The sequence below is a fragment of the Strongylocentrotus purpuratus genome, unplaced genomic scaffold (genome assembly GCF_000002235.5).
Source record: "Strongylocentrotus purpuratus isolate Spur 01 unplaced genomic scaffold, Spur_5.0 spur5_scaffold_8, whole genome shotgun sequence".
Taxonomy (NCBI): Eukaryota; Metazoa; Echinodermata; class Echinoidea; order Camarodonta; family Strongylocentrotidae; genus Strongylocentrotus; species Strongylocentrotus purpuratus.
In genome coordinates, this window is record NW_022145614.1 from 27,310,832 (window position 1) to 27,333,429 (window position 22,598).

The 22,598-nt window shown below is 37.8% G+C and overlaps 1 protein-coding gene across 1 annotated transcript in view; it reads right to left on the reverse strand.

Moving 5' to 3' along the window:
• The window catches only part of LOC100891646, a 49,232-nt gene extending 31,910 nt beyond the window's left edge, over positions 1 to 17,322 (reverse strand). Inside the window, exon 1 of the mRNA XM_003728043.3 lies at positions 16,708 to 17,322. The gene's annotated coding sequence lies outside the window, so the exon portion shown is untranslated. The remainder of the gene's footprint in view (positions 1 to 16,707) is intronic.
• Between the last annotated feature and the right edge of the window lie 5,276 nt (positions 17,323 to 22,598).

Consider the following 22,598-nt stretch of genomic DNA (forward strand, 5'->3'; position numbering starts at 1 on the left):
GATGTCATTCATCTACTTGAAATTCCAGGCCCTATTCCTTGTCACATGTATTACCACATTCTTAAATCTAATGTGATTGGGACCTTGGGGCATGATTTCTACTTGTGTTAAATTGAAAAAAAGGGAGAAGAAAAATACCATAGAATATCTTTTTTTCTAAATGAGACAATTATTGTGACCATTATGGTAATCATCGAACCTTGATGTCTGCTGAATTGAGAGATCAACTATATGGGGCGATGCCAGAGTATATGTTTGTTTCTTTCTTTTTTGTCAAGGGGGGGGGGGGCATTGGTCTATTAAAATCCCTGGCACTGGCCCAACAGATTAGCAAAAAAACGATTCTCATTTTTTTCTTCTTGAACAGTGTCTAAAAACTTCTTCTTTTTTTGGGGGGGGGGGATTTAGCAAATTATATGGAATAATTCCCCCATTCCCTGTAACAACGGCATACGTTCTAGTTAAACATTTGATTTATGAGAGTACAGAGTTAGCTCACACCCCCAACAATAAAATGTTAAAATGACCTTAATCCTAATGTTGGACTCGGGTAACAAAAAGTATGTGTACTTCAAAAAAAGGGAGAAAGAATGAAGCATTCAAATAGAGGAATCTTGGAAAAAGAATTAAGATGATCAATTTATCAGGATTAGAGCTAAAATAACAATCAGGTACCAGACATGATGACATTAAAGTGTAATACATAACCCTCACATCGATTCGATTCAATTCCCGTTGTAGGTCAAAATATTGTAATGAGTTTGCAAAGAGGTATACAAATTCGTCAATATTCAAGATAAAAGATTTGTTCTTTATTTGATGTATGAATACATTGTTAACAGTCAGAAAATGAAGTTACAAAACAGCAAACGGCTTTTACAAATAGGAAAGAGACCTTCGACTAATACATCTTTAGATTGTTGAAGATGTGTTAATCCTAAATCTGAACACTCTTCCTTCTAGCGAAGGTGAATAAAAAGACTACTTTGGATGAAGAATAGAAAAACACTATGAGTTATCAGTTTGTTGCAGCTTACTATCACAATGCTCAACGAAAGAGCTGCATGTATGCAATTGCTTATGGCACATTCGCAAAAACTTTCAAGGTTTTCAACTCAAGGGCAAATTTAATATCCTCTAGTATATATCCGTATGTCCAAAGAAATCATATTCGGATTATGTAATTATATCACATTAGTAATAGACAATGCTAGTGACCTTTTTCCAAATGCCTTTGCGATGATATATGCTTTACTCTTATTAATTTTACACTTTATCTCTCTGTTCCTTATTATGTTGATCTTATTTAATATTTCATATTATCACATATTTTTAATTGTAATTATAATTGAAGTATCCTTGTTTTATATGCATTTAGGAAATTGTGAACAATTCAGCCATTGGTTGCCATTCACATATTGTAATATCTAATAAACCATGAATAAAATCTTATTTCATGTTATTTATTGCGCAATACCTAGAAAGATTTCATTTGGTATTCGGAAGTATATCAACACTTCCAACACATAAATGTGTCTTTAAAATTGTCCATTCTTTCATTTTATTCAAACGCATGAGTTTCTATAAAAGGGTGCAGGGTGACCTCTCGAAATACAATGAACAAAAAAACATTACTGTTTTCTATGGATTCCCTCCGCAACATCAATCGGATACATGACCTTTCATTAATGCTATCAGACAGGATTTAAAAAAGGGTTTAGCACCATCGGATTTGGGATTAAGCTTAGAGTCAGATTAGATCGTTTTCCACCAATATTGAACCAGTGATGGGTAAATTCGAGTCGCAAATAGGTCATTTAACTAACCACTGAAGATGGCATCGAATTTCATGGCACACTTTTTTGTTTCGGCAAGCTAAGAACTTTTCTAAGCTTGTCATCCGAAAAAGAAGGTTGATTTTTGGTAAGAGTGAAAAATGCTTTGTGAGATTTCAAATTCTCTGTACGATAATTTGGAGGACATCGTGGGATAAAGGGTCCACATCGCCCTATTTTTCAAAATATGACAAGAAAGAGCTTGAAAGTATAAAGATACAAAGATGTGATTGCAGATGATAAAAACATATTTTATTGGAAGCGGGTGCAAATCAACATCACATATTATAATAGACAATGTTACTATCAATAGGCCTATATTTTTGCATATTAGAAGCAGTTAAAACAGTAATGTACTAATTCATTAATATATTCATATTCTCTGCGTATTTCCAATAAAATGGCTCATTATAGGTCGTGACGACTCCGAAGCTTGTTCCGACATAGCAACAACATAGCAACAACTTGTGTAAATTTTGATTTATCTCTATCAGCTCAGACGCACAAGGCAATGCAAGCCGAGTTTTTCACCAGGCATTTGGGGGAAAATGAGTCCATAGATTTCAATACATTTGTGAAGTTATCAATCAAACAGTATTGCACCTATCAAATATGTATGATAACATTTATTTGACACCGAGCACAAATGAACATACTATAGACATAGTACAGTCCTATTCTTTGTCCAAAATGTGTGTTGAGCGACACCTCTGCCGCACCTCAAGCACAAAGTCATGAACGAGAACGAGCACACTGCAAGTTCCGGGACCCTCTTTGTGTATCATACGATCAGACATCAGGTATAAAGGTGGCAACGAGAAATACAAACAGAAAATGTGAGGAGCAGATGCACTTATTCATTAACATATTTAGATTATCTGCATATTTCCAATAAAATGCTACATTGAAAGTCGTAACGACCCAAAAGCTTGCTCCGACCAGGGAGGTGATCGAGGTCTCCTCCCTGCTCCGACATAGCAACAACTTGTGTATGCATTTTGTATTCTGAGTATCTCGATCAGCTCAGACAGGGCACTGCAACACTTTGTCACCAGGCACTAGGGGGGGGGGGAGGAGTTCATAGATCTCAATACATTTGGGAACTTATCAATCAAACAGTATTGCACCTATCAAATATGTATGATAACATTTATTTGACACCAAACACAAATGAACAAACTATACAGTCCCATACATTGTCAAAAATGTGTGAATAACGACACCACTGCCGCACCTCACTCACATGAACGAGAGCGAGTACAATACAAGTTCCTGGACCCTCTTTGTGTGGAATACAATCAGACAATCGGTAAAAAGGTGGCAATGAGAAATACAAACAGCAAAGGTGAAGTGCAGATCACACTTTCTGCTTGCTAATGCTACCCAGGATAAATAGTGTACTGTTTATTCATGTACGGTTCCCACATGTCGAAAACTGAATACATAGTTTGCGCGGGAGCAGCCCAACACACAATAAATTGTTAGATATCGTCTGCAGTTGTTGGATGATTGTTCGCGCTGTACATTATGACTCGTAACAACAAGTGCCAACAAATGAATACTTTTTTTTACCCAAACTGTATTACTTTGATAGTCAACTGTTTATTAATGTTGAGTTTTCTCCCCACAAAAGAAGTTGACTTTAACAATAACACTGAAAATCATTCATAATAATGCCAGTTATGTTCATTGTCATCATTGTATGGTAATGTTTGCTTAGTGCTTATGTTCCGGGGATTCACTTGAAGTGCTTCTAAAAGTACCTCACTCCCAGGTAAAGTTAAACATGAAAACATCTCACTTCCTTCACAATATTAATTTGATCATTCGCCCAGCTAGACCGAAAAGATGTCGGGAAACCCCTTTGATCTTTTGCCCCAATACTTTGCTGTTCTGAGCCCACTGAGCCCACTGATCTTTAAAATAGACACGGCTTCATGTTTACGGCGGCCTTAATAACCTAGACACACCACCGAGACCGACACCAGGCCGACAACAGACCGACCAAAAGAATTACATTACTATGCTCGGCCGAGAATCAGTCAGTTTGGTGTCGGGTTGATCGGGTGAGGAGATTTTAGTATAACTGTAAACTGATGATAGCTCAGTCGGTAGAGCAATGATCTCGTAATCCGGTGACCCGGGTTCGAAACCAAGTCGATTCGCCAGTGCCCTTTGGTAAGGCATTAATCCCCATTATCAGGTCCCTCGAAGAGGACCTAAAGCCGTCGGCCGTCTGGTTGCTTACTTACAAGCATTGATGCTTTCTTAGCAGTCAGGTAAAATAACCACCATCAACAACCACCATCAACAACCACCAACTTGAAATCAGTTCTAGAGCATGGATCACATTAAAACATTATCAAGCTAAATCATGCGTTTGATGTCATTTTAAGGTCATAATTTCACGATGAGTCATGGTAACGTATGGGACACCATGGCCGTGACCAAACCGTCTGGACTTGGACCTGCAGTTTTATACCAAGAAACCAGTTTTCTTTGTAATATAAGTTTTGATTAAACAAACAAGACATTAGACTTTGAGTTCAACGTAATTTGTTCACGGTTATCGTCTCGGGAAATGTATACTAATGTAGACATGTATCATTATGAAAATACATCTTATCTTTGATCAATAAAATTAATGCAAACTTTGATCAGTAAATACAAAATCTTCAAAAATAAATCTTTAAACATGTATAAATTGGACTTTGGTGATGTATCTAACTCCATTATTGTTTGCTCTTCGTATTAAAAAAAATGTATGTATCTTAATATACGTGCTAGGTGTAAGCTGCAGGCAATCTACAGACACTGTTTCTTTGAATGCTCTTTTATTTTGTAAGAACTACAGAAATTCAGTCAATCAGTGTAATATTTTCATTCTTATTGTACTTTCCCCATCTCTAATGGTAATTCATTGTTACAAAACCATACTGTGTTTCATTAGTACAAGTGATGCAAATTGTACATCTAATGTCTTTTGTATGATCTAATGGTAGCCTTGAAGAGGAAATGAGTTAAAGAACCAGTCAATCAATCCGTCAATCAGAAGCAGGCCCGAGACAGTTCCTCCTCTTTTAACAATTAATTCGCAATTAGGTTCTAGGGTATGCTGATTATCAAGCTTTTATTGGGTGCTACACTTTGCCCTCAACCACATATCCATCAAGTGCTAATCAAACTGAAGGCTTCCGCTAATTTTCTTGATCATGAGCTGGGCCCGTGGGCAGTTTGATCTAGGGGTCCGTTTAAAATGCGGGTGCAGCTTCCATAGTTTGTGCTGCTGTGTATCATGAAGGACTATAAACGTGCCATTTCGCAAGTCGTTTTCAAAAGAGAGGAAGAAGAAAAAGAAGGAAAGGAAGAAGAAGAAGAGGAATGAATAGAAGAAGGAGGAGAAGAAAAAGACAAACAAAAAAAACCCATCTTCGCCTGCAACCGATCAAAGTTCCTCAGAAAATTTACACTTTTAAAAGCACTTGGCAAAAGGTGACCTATTCGATATTCATTACCCCCAACGGCTACTTAGAAAGATACTACTAAGTTTGTCATTTAACAAAATGCTCAATTAGGAGTCTCTAATAACTATACTCGCTTTACACTGTCGGCCTACTTCTAAGTGAGTATATTTTATTAATAATTTGTTTTCCAAAATTTGGCCTACGTCTAAGATTTGAATATTTTTTCGACATGACCTCCTGTCCCTTCTGCCCGCCCCTTCTGTTATAAAACAGCATGGCGTCATTAACTGACTTGGAGGGGGATCGGAAGGAGATCCTGGTTTCTGTCAATCTCTATTCCATCCTACTATGAATAGATAATGTCAGTTAAGTGCCCCTAAAACCAGACCTGGCAACGCCACTAAAGTGCCCTGCCAGGCAGGGAGGGGAAGCCCTTATTAAAGATCCATTTCCTCATCTGTCACTGCACGCGGCACGCTATACACGATGTTAAGTACAGTACATTGTGAAAGAAAATGTCAATTTGAAGAAGATTAACCATAACTTTTAAAGGCTAATTGACTACAAATAACTGTTTTTGTTGAGACTTTGGTAGCATAATAAATTATACAAATTAATTTGACATATTATTTTTGCTTTAAAAAAATAGCATTGTGTTCAGGGCCCCAGAGTTGCGATTGATCCAAATCAATCGCAAGTCCTCCAATCAATCGCAAGTTTGCAGTTTCCTTTCTCTTATGTACATAGTTGCGATTGATATCAATCACAGATAACTTGCGATTGATATTAACTCTTTGTAAGACAGGGCCCAGATGTGGATATAATATGGACTTTTAGATGTGCATGTCGACATAATGGACAGCTACGTGTCACGTCCTTTTAAGGCACTGGCCGTCACACGTAGCAGTCCACTATGTCGACGTGCAAATGTTAAAGTCCCTAATAATAATTATGGGAGTATACGTCAGCGTGTGGCAATTTTCCGTCCTTGGTTTGTAAACTACTTTTCGTCGTGTTTTGAATATGACAATGAGGGCAAAGCAAAAGCGATATTTGTTACTCTTCCATGTCGGAATAGAAATAATGAGAAACTCACAAACAGCCAGAACTCAACCGGCTCTTTATAAGAGAAGGTTGAGTTCTGGAAAGAGGTGAAAATAATTTGTGAGCGTTATCATTGCATACTGCAATCGTGGAAGAACATCATATAAAAAATGTTCCGTGAAAAGCATGGCTCTTCAAATGCCTTAATATTCTAAATATGGCATGTATAACATTGTAAAAATCGGGACGAATTTTTATGCCACATGTTCGTGTAGTCCCATATCCATCTGTCTGTGTACAGCGCTTGTAACTTTACCAATACTGGGCCAAATTTCTTATCATTTTGATGATTGCAGAACCTTGCAGTACACGCCTATACTATGCTAGATGATCAACCTTTTCTGATCGATACCACATCGTTTCTTTAACAATGCAATCGCATGACCAGAACTCAACTTTATCTTTAAGCAGCATATGAGTTATAATTCTGGATTGAGTCCAGTTTGTCTGCGGTAAAAATAATACTGCAGCAGAAGATAGATTTATTTGAATTCATGATTCAGCGGATTCAGGGACATACTTCTATGTTGCCAGTCTTCCGTTTTGAATTTGGGAACCTCCTTTCAAAAACAGGTCACCCTTATAAATATACAAGACAGCAATGGGAAAGTATAGGGTGTTCCAGGAAAAAGGAAAGGTCAAGAGTGACTCAAACCTGGTAAAACGTACTGTGTGGTCTCCTTAAAATCAATGCGTTTGTCACATCATTAGAGTATTAATCTATTTCCTGTTAATTACAAAATGAATAAGGCTCGCATTTACAGAAAATTAATGATGGGAGAGGAGAGAAGAGGAGAAGGAGAGAAAGAGAGAGGTTTAAACGGCGATAATTATAACAGTGATCCGACATTTGCTCCGGCAACAATTGCTCACCACTTTATTACGTAAAAAACTATAGGACTAGGGTAGGTGTTGATACTGGGTTCTAAGTTCGGTTTAGGGTTAAAGGTGATGTATAGTGTTAGATCCACGGTTGAAGCTAGGAACTTGGTTATTGTATGAAATTACCGCGGAACAATTGTCTTTAATAGGAGAATGTACCCTATACAACGCATAACTCTCGACAAGTCTTCTCATCACACAATGTATTGCTCAAAGATAAAGTTGAGTTCTGATCATGCTATTGCATTGTGAAAGAAACTGTGCGAGTAATTGGAAAATTTTGACCAAGTAGCACATAAGTATTTACAGTAAGGTTTTGAAATCACCAAAATGATAAGAAAATTTACTAAGTCTTGCTAAAAGTTACATGCACTGAACACAGGTATGTGAGTATGGGACTTCTCAAATATGTGGTATGAAATTTGTGGTCCGAAACCCTTAGCTGTTACTTGTCATTTTTCGAATACTGTTTGAGGGTATTTGAAGAACCATCCTTTTTTAGGGGAGAATTTATTCTATGAACTCGTCCTCTCATTTCGACTCATTTCATATTTTGTGGACCAGTGGATCTGAGATTAAGCTATTAAAAAAGGAAAAGGAAGAAGGGAAAGAAGAAGAAGAAAAAGAAAAAATATTATCAAAAACTAAAGATTTATGAAGAGTACGAATTTACAAATAGTAAACGAAAAAAAAAAGTGAAATGCGTAAATATTCTCAAAAAGAATGAAACGCCGATAACACACACAAAACACACATACATAAAACACACTTTTTCACCTTTCCCAGTAGGCCTACCTAGCCTTCTCTTTGAGAGCATGACTGTAAGCGTCGAAACTTTAAAATAATATCATGTAACACTTACCCTATACTTCTGCAGTTTTCACAGTGGTGTTATCAAATACGGGGCCTACACATTGCTATAAATTGCGTTTACAATAACACTCATGTATTTATATGTTTTCATTTCATTCCAAATTGTGAATTCCTCGTTCGACATGAATGATTCTCAAAAGGGGTTCACCGTTTTCATTACGTTGATTCTAAAAATAATAACAGTTTTTTAAAAGAAATATTGACATATATGCCCTTCACCTAACTCTGTTTTATTCGACATCATGATGTTCCAATATCCAAATTAAAATGATGTGGGGGAAAGAAAAAACAAATAAATACCCAAATTAGGAAATATAAACACGTCACTCAAGGAAATAAAATGAAACTATTATTGTTCTAAAACTTATTTTCGTTATTGCTTTAATATATCTCCCGGATATGATATTACATATTTTAAATCGTATGGCTATTTAAAAAAAACGACGAAAAAAGCTGTAAGTTCAAAAAGTAAAAGTACATAACAATTTGTCAAGGGGCACAACAGATGAAAGAGTAAGAAGCTGGTATAATTCTAAATTACCAATGAGCACTATGAGTGAGGATTATTCTTCATGTACAAATTGTCAGATTCATTTGGTTTGTGAAAAGAAAAGAAAAGAACTCTTGTACGCCGGTTGTGAACAGCGTGTTGCACATTATCTAAAGGGATATTCCTTTAACAATCATCGGGAAAAACCGAAGTTCAAAATCTCTAGCTAAAAGTTCCTTTAATTAGTGTAAAAAGTGCTTTGTAAAGCAGTTCTCTCTCCTACTAAAAACATACATATTTATTCTCCTCTCAACATTTGTTTAAAATCTGACCGTATAATACGGGATTTGATATCTAAAATCGACAATATACCGTACCTTGCCTATGGTTATACCTTAAACATGAAATAGCAATGAGCTAGACAAAAATCACTCCTTCTTTTTTACATCAACTTCGTCTTTATCATAAATCATATCTTTATTCTTATGAGTAGCCTACATACATGTATTGATTATTCTGATTGTATGTTTTTATCTTGGCCTGGACCCCTTTGAAAAACAGCTTATAGGTGACAAGGGCAATCCATTCCATGAGTGGAGAATAAATAAATAAATAAATAAATGTTGCTGGTTTACAAACCCTGTCTATATTTATCAGTATTCTAGACTCGTCAATTTAATCAGATGTCATTCCCGTACGTCACAACACGACAATAGGTAATTACAATTCTGTAAAATATCAGACTTGTTCAAATAAATCCGCAGACTTGCTGGTATTACTGTCGTTGGCGAATTGCCGGAGTTTTTTAATCCCCAAATCATTACTGTTTTGTTCCATCTTTTGATTCCAATAGTGATCCGCACCTTCACACGTTCTGTGCGTGAATCCGCCATGTGAGACATACAAATCGGAACACAGTGTAGAAACTACAGCACAATTTGCAATTCATCCTTTATTTATATATATCTATCTATTGTCTCTTTGATGTAAATTCCAGCCTTTCTTTCCGTATTTGCATGGGATAAAGGAAAATCGGAAATTATTCATTCATGGCCGAATGCCGATATTTAATAGCGTTTCCAGGCATGCTCAATACCTGCTTGGCAACTATATACATTGGGCATCGTTAGAAATACCATCGATCCTAAATGGAAATGCTCATTTTAATAAAAAATACCATACAATAATTCATATAATTATAAACTTGTGTGTGTTTATCACACTACTACTATTACTATTGCTACTATATTATTACTACTACTACTACTACTACTACCACTACTACTTCGACCACTACTACTAATTCTACTACAACTACTACTACTTCTACTACAACAACAACTACTACTACTACTACTACTACTACTACTACTCATTATAATGATAATACAATATTCATAATAATGATGATAATAAGAAGAATACCGATCACTTATGAGCGCTAAAGACTATAAGTACAAAAGCTTTATAAAATAACAGAATGTGAAGAGCAACATGAAATTTAGATTAATACAACACAAACAAGGCAATGTAATTTGCATGCATTTTTGTTTTGCGCGTGTCTACACCAGATTTTATTTCATTGATTCTATTAGCATTAGCTAGTTGGAATGTGAGGGGGTGTGGAGAGAGAGAGAGAAAGAGAGAGAGAGAGAGAGAGAGAGAGAGAGAGAGAAAAGAGAGAGAGAGAGAGTGATATGTACAGATGTATATAGAGAGAGAGAGAGAGAAAGAGGGAGGGTTGAAATAGTCAGCGAGGGGGAGGGTGAGAATAGAGGGAAGAGGGAAAGAAAGGGTGAGGTGTACGAATAACCATTTTCCCGGCGATTATAGACCTAAGAGCTCATGCATTCCTGACAAAAAAGATGACATTTGCGGACTTAAAATATCAGTGTGGCTAATTTTTTGTCAAAAAGGTTTTTTAGCTAGGAAGTTGGGAGGAAATCCTTAATTATGCTTCCGTGCATGCATGCCTCTGAAAGGGCAATATCGGGAGCCAATTTGTATGGCCTATAGTGTTTCAAATAATTCAAATAAGTCAAATAAGGAATTAACAATAACAACCCAGGAGTGCCAAGTATGACAGACATGAGCGATACACGAGAACCCACTATTATTACCATTATTTATGAATATTACAAGTAATTGCAAAGTAAAACACAGGTTTGGTTACGATATGTCGTAAAATAAGGATTATTGTTCAATAAAATAGGTAGCCCAAATGCAATTTAAATGCAGGTTTATTTTGATATGAGGTCATATGGTATTGTACGAAGAAAACAATTAATGTTCAGTGATATATACAATCATGTAAGGTAATTTTAGATATAGAATTAATGTAACAAAAAATGAATGAGATCTTAATAAAGTCTCAAACAACGCCTACAAATCCTTACAGGTTTTCATCGGGGGGGGGGGGGGGTCATAAGGGGAACGGTCCTCTCTCACGAATTCATATCTGTTTGCCCTATTCATTGCGTTATGTGATGGGGGGGGGGGGGATAGTCGTGGGGTCGTCTAGTCTCCAAATGTTGGCTTGTCTCTTGGCGAGATTCCACTTGCATCTTTTCCCTACAACGTCATTGGTATTACCATTTGGTTTTCTATAGGTTGGCGGTTAGAAAGTTGATGATTTCTTTTACGTGACTGCTAAGAAAGCATGTGCCTGTAAGTAAGCAACCCGGGGACCGACGTTTTAAGGTCTGCTCCGAGGGACTAGTTAATAATAACGTTTTATTTAACCAGGGTAGCCACTTCATCACACGAAACTGCTCTTCCAGCGGGCCCTGCATAACATAATATGTTACAATCTAATATGCTGAGCGCCTAGCTAGAAGGCAGAAGGTCCAATTGTTATATATCTTTGGTATGACTCGACCGGGATTCGAACCCACGACCTCCCGTTCATGAGGCGGGCGCTCTAACCACTGAGCCACCATGCCCGGATCAATGCCTTACCAAGGGGCACTAGCGCGTCGACTTGGTTACGAACCCAGGACCTTCTGGTGATGAGACCGTTGCTCTACCACTGAGCCATCGCGTCTCCTATAAATAACGATCTCGCTCATAATCATCATCTACCTCGCAGCCATTATCAAGGCCGTATTGCAAGTCAGTATGATCATTACACGTCCTTGTCATACTTAGCACTTCTATCATTACGACTATTAATCATTGTAATAGTATAATGCGACTACTCGAGCGTGGAATGTGTTGCCATGGTTGCCGACGTATGGCGTCTCCCTCTATAATTCAGTAGTAGTCAAGTAAAGTGCAATTGCAACTTTCCAGCAACACGAAACTCATTATAAATTCAGACCATGTTACTGAGTGAAGTCATTAGCAAATGGGTGAAAAGTAATCCCGTTGTCATATCTGTAGTAATAAGATAAAAATGATACCTCAAAGCTATATTTATCCTATAAGGTTTAGGATGATGTCATTCTGACGTATTGCATGATCAGAAGAGTGAGTCTTGTGGAAAGAGCATAATGAGAAGACAGCATCATTATCATTTCCTTATTTAAAGGTAAAATAAGGGCATAGTGATGAAAATGAATATTTAAAAAATATTTTAAATAACCTGTACAAATTCATGCTGTATTGTTCAGCATACAGTACTGGGCTGTTTTAACCAGTATATAGCAACAACAAAAAACCAAAACAGAAAGAAGAAAAAACATCATACCTTTAAGTTTTTCGTTCATAAATTTGGGCTTTAGTAATGAAAATACATTCTCAGCAAAACTGTCAAATTTATTCTGTGTTATTATAATTCGGTATGAACCAAGAAATGATCCTTTCTTCTTTCAAAACAAGAACAGAGCTCTTGTAATACAAATTGAAGAAATTATTTGAAATTTTAATTTATGTACTGTTTTTCACACAGTATGTTCGTTGTTTGAGCCAGCAATCTAAAGAAAGATGATCAAAGAAAAAGAAACTTCCCCTGAAATGAAATGCATTGCAGATCACCGAGTGGCAGAGCAGTTTCAACCTCAAACCATTTTCCCAAGTAAGTTGTTGAAATTGGAAACCGCGAGTCAATATGCGTCGATAATGTTAATACATCCGCCTCCAGTTGTAATAGCAAAGAAACCCACATGCACCTATAGCAGTAGAATATTCTTATAAAGAATTGTAAACACACGTCATGAAGTAGGCCTACACCAGCCTTAATATTATTCTAAGTGCTCTATTTGGGGTGGATATAAATATAGATAATATACTAATATTACGAAATGATCATGAGCTATACGAAGGGGGAGTTTTTTTATATTGGATATGTATCTAAATTTAGGTTCTCACTCCAGAAATGTATAGCCAAGCCACATGGATTAACGTGAACAGCTCATAGGACAAAAACCTTTTTATCTGAATATTTGTCAAATTACTCTATTAATCTATTTATGAATTCAACGGTTTTTTATTTTGCAAGCGAATGTAAACAAACATTGCATTCATTTTTAATAATTTGCCAGCCCCCTTGTTGCGCTGGATGGTTTTCAATTGATCCTTATGTTCGACAGTGTAATAGTCATTTGATACAATAACCGCTCAGTGAATGAAAACAGTGTACAACAAATATTTGCATTCCATAACGGTAATGACAGTGGCTATTTCATTGTTTGTTATTAGTCATCACTCATCAGTATCCCTAAACATGTGACAGTAGGGTTCCTAAATCAAGAACTGTCGTTTCCTAAAACTCACGGAATACAATTTGAAATGCATATGGTCAAGGCAGCATTTTGTTTGATGTTTTGTTTCACAAAACAAAACTTCGTGAAATTTAGTAACCTACAAAATATCGGAACAACCCTTTTCCAAATGACTACAACCATGAACATTTGGGTAATCCTAACGAGTCATTATTTTGTTGGGGATATCTTTCATTACCTGGACATCGGTGTCATAATTGCGACCGTGAGGTTCAATCAAGGCGAAATGTAGATTTATTGATTTGAAAATGATCGTTGGCACATCGGTGGAAATTCGAGACAGTTAACAAATTGTGTGTGCAACAACGAACACCTGTCCTGAGAACATACATGTATTTCCCTTCTCATAACTAACATTACACAGTGTAACCTTTTTTTTAAATTCATATATACCTAAATGTAGACACATATTACTCAGGCTATACTATCCAATCAATATGTCCCGTACGACAAATGAACTGCAACAATTTCACACACACAAAATGACAAAATCCCCTTCATACCGTTCACTGATGCTTCATGGTAGTGATAACCAAACCTATTTTATGGCAAGGTCAAGAAATTTTTCATTTTTATGACTAAAAAGCAAAATAAAAATGAAAACAATACACAAACGACGTTCAAGACGCATTGCATTACATCTTCCATCGACATCTCTGTTGAAAATTTTGTAATGTTTTTCTTTAAATAATATACGATTTCTGACTCATGCGCTGTCTTAAAGGTAATGCAAAGTTTTGGTATGGGGTCATGAATTTGGTTCAAATGAACATAGTGGAAGCATATGTGATCCTACAATATTCAGTGATCGTTGTCGCGGCTGAAATCGAGTCTAAAGTTATGAAGTTGTTAATAATAAGCTCTTTATGTTGTATAGCTCCCTCTCAAGGTCAAGATATTAATTAAGCTATAAAACAATGTTTCTTGACTAAAATCGACTGATTAGCTATTCCCGTTTGGAAATTATATATCACAACCACATATTCTGAGATTTTCGTGGTCGCAGCTACCATTGTACAGCCTAAGGCGCTATTTGAAATTTATCAAAATTTACCGGGAGCACCGGTAAATTTGTATATTATATTTTTCTCGAAAGCTGAAGTGTTTTAGGGGCTAAATTTTCTAGTGCTTATAATACATCCACAGGGGCATCCAAATATATCAAAATTTTAAAGAATCACTATCCACCCAATTTTCAAAATTTCCCAAAACTTTGTATTACCTTTAAACTATTTCTATTGATGATTCTGATTCTACGAGTGCCAATCTCGAACATCGAACATGTACTAACGTCTAATTACGAATTCAGTCACACGTACATCTATTCCCAAGCTTCCTTAAAAACGCTTCATTACATTCTCTCTATAAATATGGAGTGGCGTTATTGAAATGCTCCCCTTTTCATGGCCACATTATTGTGGAATAATGCATTTTTAATAGAGGTTCATGCGGTCAGTCGACTAGCTAGTGGCGTGGTTAGGTCAACGATAATGGCATAATGGCTGATCATAGAAGTTTTCCTCGAAGATGGACAAAAAAGGGGGCCTTTGGTGACGATACAATATAGGTGAAACGAGGGAATGAAAGAAATGCTATTTTCTAAAAGCTGTTAGAGCCCTGTTGACTGATGGATAAGGTCATCTGTAGAAGAGAAATGGGAACCTAAAATAGAATAAGAGACTGTCATAAGAAAGGTTGATATATATGAAGGGGGAACGGGGCACATGATCTGGATATTAAACAGAAAACTTTACTCGCAATAAAAGAACCACCCTTCAAAAATTATTTTCCTTACCCTTGTTTCACAGTCATGATATCCAGATATAGGCTAGCCCCTCTTTAGGGAAGACGATGCAATCTCTTTTGCATGCAAGCCCCCCCCCCCCTCCTACCCCTTCCCGAGGAGAAAACTCGACTAAAACTTCACATGGGTAGTTGTAAAATAAACAAGTCGAACGTCGTTAAAGGGATCCGGTAACTTTAAAAAAATCCTTGATTTAGCTCATGCTGCAATGATAATTATAAACCTTTAGGTCAGTCAGGAACCCCATGACTTTTACAAGCCGATTGCCTGTCTGATTATCAAGATATTTATGATTGAAAATTGAAATCAAATTTTGCGTTTGCCAAACGGTTTTCATATCACTACAGTCTACCGGGGAAAACGAGTATGGTAAAACCGGTCACTCAAAGGTTTTTACTTTTCTAAGGCACTTCTTGATCATTTTGAAGCGCATTTCTATTGTAGGGCTTCAATATAACACCATACCACAGACACTGATAACACGCAGGGCCGTGCATCTCAGATTAACATTGTTAAACGATCCCTTTAATGTGCCCCCTACATAGTACATACATTGAATAAATGGATCTGTTCTATATCCATAAACAATAGATCTACGACTGTACAATTAATTGATTTGCCTGAATGATTGCTAGATTATTTGTTTTTACTACTTCAAGGTAAAATTGCATAAACGCCATTTTCTTTTACTTTTGATTAAAGAATTTAGAGATTGAGAGTATCTAAGCTCTTAACCAAAGTTTGATAGTTTTAATTATTCTAGTTCCTGAATGTTTAGTTTATATACAGTTAAAGTGATTTGTCCGTTCTTTTAAGCAAACATGTAAGTCTGAGGTAAAACAAACGTGTTTATATCTATAAGTGTTAAAAGCGATGAATCCCGAGAGGTAGTCAAATACTTGGGGTGTGTTGGATGCAACAGCCAGCACATTCGTGTCAGCATTAACACAAAACCATCCTTACACTACAAAAGAAATTGACAGCTTAGGGCCAAGCTATTTGCTTGTTCTGCGATCGGCAAGGACTACGGGCCATGGGCCTCACTATAGAATTACCGTGAAACTGCCCTTCAAAGAGAAGAAAAAATACACAAATCTTCTATTACTTTTCAATTGTGTAGGCTTAAAAATGTTTCATTGCATTCTTTATTGATACAAAATCCACGTTAACCTATTACCTGATTGCACCGATAAAAACATGACACATTATCATGAGAACAAGACGGATAAGCCTATAGAACACATGTATAGCGAGCTATAAATAGCTAATTGGCTTACTTTTCAACCGGAGGTGAAAACTCTGTTCAGGTATTTAACAGTTGAGGAAGGGGGATAGAGCTAGAGTCCACAAGACCCCTTTTTAATAGAACACTTAGGGATGACGTCATTAGATGCAGATCAGACACCTGAAATCGCAAATTAAAACTTCCTGCTGTACGTAAAACAGCGAGGGGCCGATGAAAAGAAAAAGGTAACCGGTGCACATAAATTGATATCAAAATATGAAATCGATAATATTCGAGGCTTAACTTTACCTGTCGTTGCATGGCGTGATGACAGTGTGTACAAACAAGCAGTAATTATCCACCAACAATCAATCCCTCAGCGGATTAAGGGCGATTATGAAATTATCCAATGTAAATGAGTTGTCTGGAGAGTAAATCCAAAAATCGGTAGCAGCTCACATGTACGTGGTAGTCCGTGCAGATCCGCAACTGCGTGTTAATTAAAAGATTTGTCGTCTGCCCAATTTGCACATGCACGGTCACATACGACGGTGCGTTTCTGCCAAAGCGTGCGACGTACCTTCGCACTGTCTGGATAAGTGTGAGCGCTCACAAACGCGCAGAGAGCAGAAATTACACCCTTCCAACAATTTCGCGCCCGTGCCGTCTGCGTAGCACATACAGGTCTCTAATAAAAGAGAACTTCCAGCGCGCTTCGCTGAGTCCTCCTTTATGTCCATACATTCAAGTGTAAAATGATCCTCCAAAACAATTCTCAATATGCGATTCACACTAACAAAAGAGAAAAATTGTTGAATTGTGAAGAGGGAAGGGGAGCGATCGAGAAATATCGTGAATACAAATCTTCTCCTGGGATTTAAGGCGGGTGGAGATTAACAATTCAGGTCGTTTTTCCACAACGGGCGAAAATAGAGTAGAGTTTATATGCAATGAAAGATTGTAAGGGTGCATGGACGTGCTTGGTACCATTACGTCTATGTTGGAACCCTGTACATCAAAGGGCAAAGTTTCGTTTCCCCTCAAATCCAAAATCGAAAGTAAACAATTGCGACAATGCAGTCAGATTTTCTTCACGGCCGAAGTTAAGTGCTGTCTTCTTCTTAACAGCTAAGTAAATCAAATTACACTTCGTGTTCGAATAGATGACGAATGTGCGAGATGTTTCTCACAAGAGTGTTGGACCATGACCCCCAGAGGGCGGGCGGGAGTGGAAGAGGGGGAGGGCGACCCCTGTCGGATTCTCGGAAGGGCTGTCTAAAACTTTTAGGGGTAGAAAGGGACCTGGGAAATCCGGGTTTTATTTCTTTGCTAGTCAGAGCCTTTCTCAGGTTTGTCCTCCGTCTAGTAAACCGAACCCGTATTTTTTGGACAAATTCGCACCCCCTCCCTTTTATTGGGCCCTTGATCCGCCCCGGTGTGAAGCCCTTGTCTTCGTGTGATCTCCTTTAGCTGTTTTGTCATCAGACATGGTCCGACAGCCCCTCCCCCATTCGAAATGTTCTAGCAATACCCATGAACCCAGTTTGTGTGCGCACTTATCTTATCCTAAATGATGTTATAAATGATCATATTACCCCGCGGGGTGTGAGGCCTCGATAACTCGATTTTCGATTTCCGAAATTGAATGTTTGCCCTCCCTGGTGCACTATGGACTCCGGGGAAACCCAGAAGCCTCATTATGTATCTCAATCCCTCCATTTTTATTATATTTTTGGTGATATTATTTGCTCTTCTTTCGTCTCACGAGACAATGCATGAGCCCTCCCCCGTGGTGCGCGAAAAGAAAAAACGACATAAAAATGTTATGTTATGTTAGAGTGTTAGGCATAGCCCCAGTCATGAGAAGGTGCGATGACTCATTGGTCGTGGAACGGGAGGTCACGGGTTCAAAACCAAGAGAGTATCCTCGATTCCATGATTCATTACAATTTTTGGGTTGCCTCGGGATGCCGACTCCTCTGGATAGGCTTACCAAAAGTGAATTAAATACTTACTAGAAACGATTACAGTTCTTCTTCTTTTTCTTCTTCTTATTCTTCTTCTTCTTCTTCTTCTTCTTCGTCTTCCCCTCTCCCTTCATCGTCTTCTTCGTCTTCTTCTTTTTCTTCTTCTTCCTCTTTTACTTCTCCTTCTTCTCCGTCTTCTTCTTCCCCTCCCTTTCCTCGTTTTCTTCTTCTTCTTCTTCCCCTCCTTCTTTGTCTTCTTGTAGAATTTTTACTGTCCCCTTTTTGGAGGGTTTGGGGCGCCCTTCCAGACAGGCCGAGACATTCGAACCCACGACTTTCACTATCCCAGTCAACCTGCTCGAACAGGATCACACGAGATACCCTTCTTCCAGTTTGTCTTTCTCTAATATTGTCAGACCTTCTTTTACTCAGGTTTCAATATTCATACTTTCACTTTTGCAAAGTTTGGTAAAGGCGGCAATATAGAAAAATTTAGTCCCCAAAAGAAAAAACTTACAAAAACACGATTATGGCCACAGTCACTGTGGATCTACTGTAAAATGATATGCTATGTGGGTGAAAAAATGTTCTGCAACACTCGTGCAAAGCATTTAAGTAAATATTCCGAAGAGTTTCACTAAAGATAATCTTAAAGAGACACATTAGATATCGGGGCAATACAAATAAGATATAGTTGCAATCGTGTAATAATCTAATAGAGCCCTAAGCAATTGCTCGAAGCATTTATATAAGGTTAGCCTATGTATCAACACGCTCATTAAAAAATTAAATTCAAAACAATGACATCAAAACATTTAGATAATGTGATTTCTTATTAAAATGAGGGTATTATGCGACAAATGGCATTACACTTGATGTAAGGGAGGGATATAAATGCATATATAGATATGATAACAATTATGCTGCACAACTAAAACTAGAGTCGCTCAAAATACAAAACGCTACTATCAGCAAGTGTGTAAATGAGAAAATCTATGCAGGAATAACTTAGTGTCTGTATCCATGACATGCCCCAGGTGTGAGGAGTGGGGGGGGGGGGGCATTCAGGACACGACAAAAACCCAACTTAGCATACTCTAACTATGTACAAAAAAGTTGCCTCGTATTGTTGTACCCCCTCCCCCTCCCGATGGCAAGATATTTAACTGCACTTGCTACTCTCCACCCAGGTGTTAAATGGATACCGGGTAGGATGCGAACGTTCATGTGGTTGGACGAGCAAGTGTGCGCCTGTAAAATGGCGACTGGCTGGAATGCTCCCCAGGGAGTGGAAAATGTGCACACATTGTGTGCGGGTAAGCCTGAATCCGATGACCGGGGTAATAATATATCTGTAAAGCGCTTAGGCACATCGTTGGATCGGTGTATTGAGCGCTATATAAAAAAACGGATTATTATTATTATTATTATTATCGATCCCCCAAAATATATACCTTAATCCTGTTTTCTCTCCTGTCAGCGTCAGAGAATCAATTTGGAGCTAGAATCCGACTTGCTTGAAGTGGGCATTGACACTATAAGAACATAGCTTGAAAGTGCTCTTCAGAAGAATTAACAAGAACCTTGTCTACAACTAATTAATCATGGCATAAAGACAGTATTTAACATACGGATTTCAAAGAAAAACGAAACAGAAACGAAAGAAGATGAGCGTCTACATAGGCTGGGTATTACCAAGATAATGATAACTATGAGCAAAGCCTTTTGACCTACTGCTTGCCTACTTAAAAACAAACAGAGTAAATTCTTCCAAAACAGGGTCCATGTGCCTCGCGATTTTTTTCAGAGGGGGTGGGGGCTTAAAGAATTGTTGGGACCCCAAGCCCCTTCTAGAACCTCTCTTCTTTTACACCACCACAACATTTAAGGCTTCACTTTGATAATAAAATGAACATATCATTAAAAACAGTAAATACACGGAGTCGATAGTCTGTTGGTATATGGCTTGTGTCATTGCAACAACATATCATAAACCTCCACATAATACCGCTGATAATCAAATATTTTCAGTGTCAGTCAACTATTTCACGCAAGCCCACGTTTGAGCATACAAATAACAATAACTGTTAAACAGAAGTGGGATATAGTTTGTCTGCCGGATTATTCATCAATAGTAAATTGATGGATGACTGAATATTATGACAAGTTACTAGGCTGGCTATTTACAAAATAATTTTATGGTAGATAGGATGGTAGGCTAAATAAACAATCCATTGTTAAATTGCAGGAATAAAGTGTAGAAAATGCAATGTTGATGACCGTGATCAAGTGATAGTGTTCCACTGTACATTGACGATGCATGTTTCGATGCAATTATACCGTGGATCGGAGCGTATGCGTTGACTTGAACGTTTTCTGTCTGTTTGGAATGAGGGGGGGGGGGCATAAAAAGAATGTACCTACAATTTGAACTTGGGTAATAGGTTTTTCAAATTTCTTCGCCTTCTTCTTTTGCTTTTTTTTTTTTTTTTTTTACTTATTTTTGCTCTTCTCCTTCCTTCTTCTTCGTCTTCTGCTTCTGGAATAAAAGGTTTTTCATTCACCCAAAACCATACATGCCCAAATTTAGCTCCATCAACATGATCAACATCCAGGTTCTTCTCTTTCGTGTCTTTTTTTATTTTGTTGGGGGGGGGGGCTGGGGTGGGGGCATTGCCATTCCTTTCTTTTTGAATATTTTTACATTGTATTTGTTATTATGTATTGTATTTTGTTGGAAATGAAAAAATAAAAATGAAATGAATAGGCTATAATGGACATTAAACATTTTCATAGGCTACACCAAGCCTGTCATCTGTTGTTTCTTAGGAGTATAATGTTGGCATCACAATAAATGCGCAGGAGCCCGAACGGTATGACGGGGGGCAGGCTTGGAGACAAAATGGAAGGGGCGGGATGTACTTAATTTAGAAGGGGCAGCGCATTCGTCTAACTCACACTATTGTCTTTTATGACGTCACCGTCACGACTGTCATTTATCGGGACTGTTCACATCCGCTAGCTATCAATGTCGCTGTTGCAAGCAGTGAGTCAATTCAGAATAATACAAAAAGGATTTGGATAAAAAGTGAACAGGTGTAAACAAAAGCAATTGGATGCCACTCACCCTGCTTAAAACACTCCCTTTTATTTCTCAGTCTACTTCTGTTACTGTACCTGCTTATGTTTCTTTACATGTCACTATAACATTGAAATAAAGGTTACAGCTGACAAAAAAAATGCTAACGGCGGTTTGTCATGGTTTTTATAACAATGATTACACTCCAACGTGGGATTTGACTACTGACTATATAGGGAGATCAATAAATAATGTACCAATTGGAAACTGAGCGGTTTGGAGTAGAATACTAGAGAACGAGCGAAGCGATTAACGCAAGTGGAGAGGGGGTTCGGGCAAGGGCGTCAACCCCTCCAACCCCCAAACAAAGAACAAAGGGAGAAACAGAAAGAGAGTGAGAGAGAGAGAGAGAGAGAGAGAGAGAGAGAGAGAGAGAGAGAGATGGATTGAGGGGCTGGACAGGAAAGGGCCAACCCATACCCCTACCGCTACATAAAACCACCTCTCTTTTGTGGGCACCGCTTCATTGATCAGCTTTCTATTTTAAATAAACTACCACTCCAGCTTTCACGGGCCTTTAACATGCTCAACTCCAACACTCTAATCCATTCCCTTTTCACTCTAACCCCGACAATACATGACCTTGAAATTTTTCTTTTGGCTTCCCTAATGTCTAATGTCAGAGGTTCACAGGCTTTCATCCTCTTTTCAGCTTTCTTTCCCGAGCTCGATCCTTTATCATTTTTTTTCTTCCACAAAAAGGCTTGATCCACTTTTCCGAACAATTGTCACTGCGATGATTGTTAGCAGTCTCGCTGTGCAAGGTGTCGCGTGACGTCACAACTAAGCCGTTTCCTCTGACTCAAAGCGAATGAAAGCAGCTCAGAAAGGAAAAAATGGCAAACGTTAGAAAAAAGAGTAAACTTTCTGACCCCTCCCCCCCCCATCCTCATCCCCTCTGTGCTCATCCCGAACAGCCAAATGGTTATACCACACACGATGATAATAATAATAGTCGCATTTTTATCGTGCCTGATACTACGTTTCTAAGGTTTTACATCGTAATTATTATTACCCTGGTCATTTCATAGGATTCATTTCGAATCCGTACATGACAGTGCAAATACTCCGCTCCCTGTTCCATGTTACAACTG